At 51.1% G+C, this 7,354-nt stretch overlaps 1 long non-coding RNA gene across 1 annotated transcript; it reads right to left on the bottom strand.

The window, feature by feature from the left end:
* Positions 1 to 1,418: 1,418 nt before the first annotated feature.
* Positions 1,419 to 3,120, bottom strand: LOC124099741 (uncharacterized). Its single transcript, XR_009227853.1, has 2 exons — positions 2,670 to 3,120; positions 1,419 to 1,960 (listed from the first exon to the last, which is right to left on the bottom strand). It is a non-coding gene; the product is annotated as an uncharacterized LOC124099741 (long non-coding RNA).
* Between the last annotated feature and the right edge of the window lie 4,234 nt (positions 3,121 to 7,354).

The raw sequence follows: 7,354 nt of genomic DNA, 5'->3' as shown, positions 1-7,354 counted from the left end.
CTGACTCCATTCCCCTTCACAGAGCCCCCGCAGTCGGCTGCTCTGTGGTCAGGCAGGAAGACTGGGAGAGGACAGCATGCATTCCTGGAGACTCATGGGGTAGGAATGCAAGTTGTAGAGGGGCAGTCACCTGGGCACAAGAGGACAGGCAGGGCGGGCCTGTGAACACGGAGGAGAGAGGACCATGGCCCAAACACCGGGGGCAGGAGAGGTTGTCTGGAGGGATCTAAGAAGCGCTCCTTCTGGAAGTTACTAAGCAGAAAGCAGAAAGTCGCAGCCAGGTAAACAGGCTGCCGTAGTTAAGAGGGTCCGTGTCCTGTCCAGAGTTGTAATCACCCAGACAGGAACAGAGGCCCAAACTGCCGGGAAGCAGGACAGAACCAGGTGGAGGAGCAGTGACCCCAGGGAGAAGGCCTGCTAAGTGACCCGTTGCCTCCTCCCCTAGAGCCTTTGGAGCAGGGCCGGTGGGTGGCCTAGAACCTCAGGACCCAGTGAGCATCAGTAAAAGCAGCTTAAAGAAACGCTCCGCTCAACAGCTGGGAGGTGTTTGAGTGTAGAGGGAGATTACCATAAAAAAAAATGGAGCTCAAATTCAAAGGAATTTGAGCTCGTGTTATTTTTTGGCAAGAAATACAGACCATTGATCACTGTACTCAATGACCCATGGAGTCTCTGCTCGGACTCCAGAAGATTCAAGTCTGCATTCTTTCTTTTACAGCCCCTCAATATAGGGGGGAAATAAAACAACTTTCAGGGTGTTTTGCTGGCTAGTAGTACAAAGTATGAAGTCCTTTAGGAGATATCCATTTTTAAGCATATCCCCTAAGTTATATTGAAAACTAGTAAAATATAAGTTGTGTGTGTGTATATACATATACATATATATATATGTATACATGTACACTTATATCTTTTCATATTCTCTCTGAATTTCTATTCTGAGTCAGCAACGTCAATTCGTTTGTGAGCTGCACAGGTAACTTGGAGCTGTGCTGGTGAACGTGCGAGGGCAGTGGTCTGTCTAAACCCAAACCAGAGGACTAGAGCTCACCCTTGCACCTTCCATCCCTTCTCTGCCTCCTCATTCTATCCCACAGAAACACCTTGGCTGAATCGGAGTCTCAATAAGCATATATGGTCCTCTTAGATGCACATGAGGACGTAGCCCTTGGACTGGCGAGTCACCATTCCTGTCTGAGTCCAGGGTTCAAAGAAAGAAGAGAGAGAGGGAGGTCTGCCCTGCTGGTCAGGGAGGTGAGGCTGTCTCTTCCAGGCCCCCGAGGAAAGCTGCTGTGCTTGCTCCCTCAGACAATCACATCAAGACCTGCTAATGTTTCTGGTTCAGCCGCCCTGCAGTGGGTGATTTCCAAGCAATGAAAGGTGAGAAGGCTGCAGAAGAAACCCAATCCCACAATGTCTGGGGGCTCTCAATCAATTTTAATTGAATTTACTAATTGAATAGCACACATCCTTTTAAAAGGGACATAGAAATGAGAGAAACAAGCCTTGTTTAGTACCTTCTCCATTTCTCAAACCATGTCAGCATCAATTCCATTCTTTTTTTCCAGAAAACACTGAGTTTCTTCCCAGTGGAGAAAGAGCAGGTGGTGAACCAAAGTCAACTGTCCCTGGAATTGATAAATCGTCGTTACATTTCTTCCAAAGACTTTCCAAGAAATAGCTATTCCAAGGCTTCGTTTTCCAATCGTGTCCCCAAATGCTTTCCTCACTGAGCTGCTGTGGCATCTTCTCCTGTCAGTCTCCTTTCTTGCCCGTGTAGGGAGGGTGAGATCCCAGGAGGGGACCCCTGCTCTTCTCCTCCCGCCAGTCCTGCCTGGGACTAGCCTCTTCCACAGGGGTGTACCCGGGGGAGGAGATCCCAGGGCAGGAGCCTCCCACGCAGCCTGACCTGGAGTGCCAGAGGTCCTCCCATCTAGATGGGGGTCCCTGGAGATCCAGTCTGAAAGAAAAGACAACAGGAAACATCCCATTGGAAAGAACAACTAGAGGCAACCTGCTCTGCTGACCACGGTCCTCATTCAGCCCTCAGAACTCATCAGGTCTCCTGGGCCCGACGCTGTGCTAGGTGTCTGGCTCCTCTGAAGATGCATGGTCTTCCCTGCCTGCTGTCACCAAGCACGTGGCCCTGATATGGCCATGTGTCCCCGCAGATCCTTCCTGCTTTATTGGCTGCCCTACCCTGTGCTTGTTGTTTTCTGACCTTCCAGATGGACAAATCCTGTCTCAGACCTCTTCTAGGGGAGCCCAATTGAGACGCCCTTGGGAGAGCCAGAAACTCCCCCAACGGCCCTGGCAGCAGGTGCACTGCCCAGGTGCGTACCCTGGAGACCACGCAGGTGGCAGGAGGGCCAAGCTCACGAGGCACATATCGGCACCCACACCCCAAGCCTGACTCCCAGCAGCACCCGCCTCCACCCAGTGCTCTTTCATCCTCTACCAGCCTGCCTGCGGCTACCCCAACAGGATTTCCGGTCTGCCCTGTTGGAGGGGTATTCCTCTGCCTGGGTCCTCTTCCCCTCTGTCTTCCAGACTTGGCCCTCAAGGATCAGCTCAAGTTCCACCTCCCACATGGTGACCCCTGACCACCCAGCACAAAGGGTCCCGGTCTCCCTTCGCTTTCTGTGCTTGGCCCTCTGAGGGCCTCCTACCACACGCCATTCTGGATGTGCGCTCCTCCCTGCTGCCAAAGCTCTCCAATCCGCGTTTCATGTTTCCTTTTAGCTTCACCAGACTTCACTTTCATTTTGCTTTGTTTTCACCAGGAGGAAAGTTCAGCTGCCCATGGTCTCCATGTCTCTCCCTCCTCAGCTCTGGCCAGGGGTCTCTGCAAGTGAGGACGGAGCTATCCGGTCTGCCTTTCTCCCGCCTCACTTTCACTGTCCCCCCAAGGACATGTGCTCAAGACAGTCTCAGGATGCAGCCTGTTTTCCACCCTGGAGGGAGTAAAGCCCCCTCTGAAGATTGAGGGCCATCTCAGGGGCTCCCGCTCCTTGCTCCCCTTGCTGCAGGTAGGGGCACCAGGGCAGAAACCGTGCAGTCACTAGTTCTGCCTGCTGTGTGCTCGACGCTTCTATTAAAACCTTACCCCAGCATCAGGAAGACAGAGAAATGCCACAAATGAGCCAACTCGGAGCACATTGCTAAATCAGTGGAAAGGGGAAAGCATGCCGACTCCACATAAATCCTTCTGTGTCTCGGGATCACGGGGTTTGGGAGCCAAAGGAGAAGGGAGGGGATGGAGGGGTCGTGGCAGGGGGATGTGGAGACACCCTGCTCAGAATCCGATTGCTAAATTGCTTCTCCAAGAATACGCACCATCTGCTGCCCTCTGAACACTGTCTAGACAATTTCAAATATTACATAATTCATGGTGGCTGAATATTTTCCTGTTTACTGCAGAGTTAGTCCACAGAGGTCACTGATAAAAATCATCTTTTAACTGGTATGAGAAGCATTCAAAACATCTAAGACTCCGAAGGGCCTTGCCTACCCTTACTTTTTGATATTGATCCGTGGATAAAGTAAAACTACACAGGCCTGATGGCCCCTGGCTTCTGGCCAGGTTGTGAGAGGTGTCAAAAGACAAAGACCGGCTGGTCCCTCCACCAGTAATGTGACGACTACCATCCATGTGGGCCTTCCCACTTTCTGATGGAGCCAAATGGAAGCCCAGCTACGGGGCAGCCGCCCTGTTGGAACACCAGGGAGACTGTGCAGTGTTTCTAAATCACAGTTCTCTGCCATACTTAACAGAGACATTGGGTACTTTAACTAAGAATAGAGTTTTAAAAAAAGGAAAGAAAAGAAAGTGAAGCAGAGAGAGAGAGAGAGAGAGAGAGAGAGACAGAGAGAGAGAGAAGGAAGTGGGGGGCTACGGGCTGTGGCAACCAGGAGAGCTCCTCCTACACCCTCGGGCACTGTTTCCATTGGGGACCTGCCCCACCCTCTGCCCACTGACAACCGACCACTGGATTTGGTGCACATGCTCCTGTCGGAAAGCTGGTTGCCATTCCTGAGCTGCCAATCGTCTAGCACTCTCTCAGTTCCAGGCCACTGCAGGTCTTCCTCCGGGGCTGGTCCAGCAGAGCAGGCCTGGCCAGGTGGGAGGTGGGCCTGAGTGGGCCTCTCCTGGAGTTTCCTACCTGTATCCACCGTGAGATCTGGCAGGATACCAAGAGATCTTGCTATTTGATGTTGCTTATCCCTACTATCACTTTTAATTTGATCTGCTTTGTGAAAGAAATTATCTGTGAGCTTTAAGGGACCCACTAGGCTGACCAGCTCTTCTGATTCATGACCCACAAATATCCTTTCCCAAGTCTCAGCTGACCTGCTCCTGACTTCACAAAGGTCCACTCCTGTCTCTGAGTGGGGCTGACCCTCTGAGAAATGTAGTCTGGGGCCGTGTGATGGTTGCACTGTGTGGACCCTGGCACCAAGTATGGAGCTGGCAGGTGCCCCTCCAAGCCTTTCTCTGTGCCCAGTCTATGCCTCCTCCAGGACTATGGGCTCTGCTGAGACAGGGTATCTGGGTAGGGCATTTTTTCAAAAAGATGTTTCAAAGACAAAGCAACCATCACCTTGCGTTTTCTTTTCAGGATAAGCATATATATGCTGAAATGGCTAAAAACGAATCTTCGAGAATACGTGGGCAATGTAAGATTTCACACGTCTGCGGTTGCAGGTGAGCCAGAAGCAGCGCCCATGTGGCAGCTGGCTGGGCGACCTCACGGGGCAAGGCCGATGGGGAAGGGCTGGTGGAGAAAGCACTGCTGCTGCCCACCAGTGTCGAGGTGCATTCGGATCAGACGCTTCAAGACATCGGCACGTCAGTTGCTGAAGGAGAGATATAAACACTCTGCCTGTAAACGTAAGTCACATTTAATTCTCCAGAGTTCAATTTCACTTAAAAAAAAAAAAAGATTGTGTCTTCATGGATCTAAGAAGCATGTGTGCCTCCAGCTCCACTGACGTTGTCCAAACCCGGGACTCCTCCCATCAGGCTTGCTCAAAATTAACGTAATTGTGCATGTTGGAAATTGCTCTGTGACCAGCCAGTTGGCCTGACTTTACAGCTGTGTAAAGGAAGCATAAGAAACTCAAGAAAGATGTCAGTGCCCAGGGGAATATTGCAACCTACCCCACATCCTCTGCACATACCGAGCAGGCAGTAGGGAGCCACCAGCACAGCCCCAGCCTTTTCCACAGAAAGGAGTCCTGCCCGAGTCCTGCCTGGATGCACCAGGCCTCCCGTGGCCAGGAATCGTCATTTAGACTCTTGTCTACTGAGGCAGCTCCGTGTTAGAAGCATGAAGAGATTTGCTCAAAATCCGCACAGAGAAATAAGTTGCAGGATAAAATCTATAGCCCAGATGTGCCTCCTTCTGGTTCGCTTCACCATGCATTTCCCTAGCTTGGGCTGTGTCATGTTTGAAACCCAGAATTTGCTTCATGCCAGTCACCTTCGGGCAAAGAACAACATGGTTTTGATTGGAGTTGGGCTCTTCCACAGAGCCAAGAGACCAAGGCCTGCAAAGGAGCTTCGTCTATGGGAGGAGGGTCCGCTCCGTTGCCCCTGAGGTCCTTCCTGTTGTAAATTCCCTGAGCTCAGACTGTGGATCTTTTCCACGGAGTAGATGCTGCAAGGGGCTTGGTGCCTGCAGCGTCTGCAGAGTCAGACCTGCAGCCCTCTCATTGGTGGAGTCTCATGGCATGAGACACCACCGTGGGGGAGGTGAGCAGTGATCCTGTGTTTGTAGAACTGGTATGTCGCGGGCACACAGGGATAGTCTTCAACACTGTCCCTGTGTGTCCGTGACATACCAGTTTGATAAATGCTTTCAAGTGTCAGGCAAGTATCTGTGAGCTCGGCCCCTGTCCTGGGGTTGTCCAGCGTGGGAGCCACTGTGCACGCTGGGCCCTGGGCTTGGTCTCCCTGCAGAGTAGCACCCAGGCCCTTCCACAGCTGGGGTTCAGGAAGCAAGGGAAGGCCAGAGATTCGGGGCTGGCTTTGAAGCTGATGCCCATTTCCCCTGGCATCTGCCCTCCCAGTGCCTCTCTGATGTGCCAGGCTGGGGAAGGGTGGGACGAAGTCTTCACCCTCGGAGGGGAAGGGCAAGGTCACTCACGGCTTCAGCTCAGCCTCAGAATGGAAACCCTGAGAGATGGAAAAGTACTTCACAAGTAGCTCAGAGCCACTGAGGAGAAGAGATGCAGCCCCGAGGAACTTCAGGGAAGGTGAACACGGAGCAAGGTCTTCGACGGGCATCTGCAAAGGAGATGACTTCTTCTAAGAAGAGCCTGAAGGGCAGGGGCAAAACTGTGCCCTGGGTTTCATGTGACATTAGATCATCAGTTGGGACTTACTCTTCTCCCTGGCGCAGAGCAGCAGGACTAAGTACAGAGACTTCCAGTGCCATCCACACTGTGACACAGCACAGTGAGCCACCTCTGAGCCACCATGCTCACTGGGCATGGGATTTTAGGCCTATTTAGATGAATTCAGTGGTCAGAAAATCTGGGATCATCCTTCCATTTTAAAATGCTGGTTCTAAAAATATAAATAAAATTTCCATCAATATTTTCAGTATTTAAAAATCGGTTCTCTGGTTTCGTCCTTGATAAATCCAGGATTTCATCGTCACCTGCTCTCACCTTTGAAGTCAAGTCTCAAAATATGGCATGATTTTTTATTACTGTTGTTTAATATTAATGAAGCAATTGGCTAGTGACACCAAGCATAAGATGTAAATGCCAATCCAAATAAAATATTCCAGAGATTTTGAACCTAATAAACATGCACTAAATACCTCTTATGCTCAAGATACTGTGCAAAACTCTTCAATGGATAAGAGGCCATGTCACAGACCAAGGCATTCAGAGATGATCTAGGAATTCCCTGCTGGTGCTGTTCGGGTCCTATGGTTCTCTTCCTGACTTGCTTCTAAAGACGGCAGTCACCTGGTCTCAGCTCCACATCTCACCCTGGATGAGTTCTTTCGAGTCCCACAGCTGGGAGGGCTCAGGGGACTGCTTGTGGCCAAGTGTGGGAAGCAGATTCCTGTTCCCAGAGGGTCCACAATGCTGGAGGCAGCATGTACCTTAAATGAGCCAGGAGTGGGAATCTGAGTATTTGGGACCATGTTTCCACCTGACTGCATTCTCCCCTCTGGATGAAGGATGGGGAACAGCCATCTCTGTGAATGTTGACCTAAACATTCTCCAGGGTCGGCATTTAGGATGTGGAGAATTCCACACCACAATGCCAGACAAGAGCTGTGTGGCCACAGAACTTGCATCACTGTAAGGAAAATAGGGTGCAAACACATGGCTC

Source organism: Marmota monax, unplaced genomic scaffold (assembly GCF_021218885.2).
Source record: "Marmota monax isolate L192 unplaced genomic scaffold, Marmota_monax_Labrador192_F-V1.1 WCK01_AAM20220418_F8-fsc00026, whole genome shotgun sequence".
Lineage (NCBI taxonomy): Eukaryota > Metazoa > Chordata > Mammalia > Rodentia > Sciuridae > Marmota > Marmota monax.
Note: the sequence above shows the minus strand (reverse complement) of the source record. Positions and strands in the feature narration are given on the sequence as shown.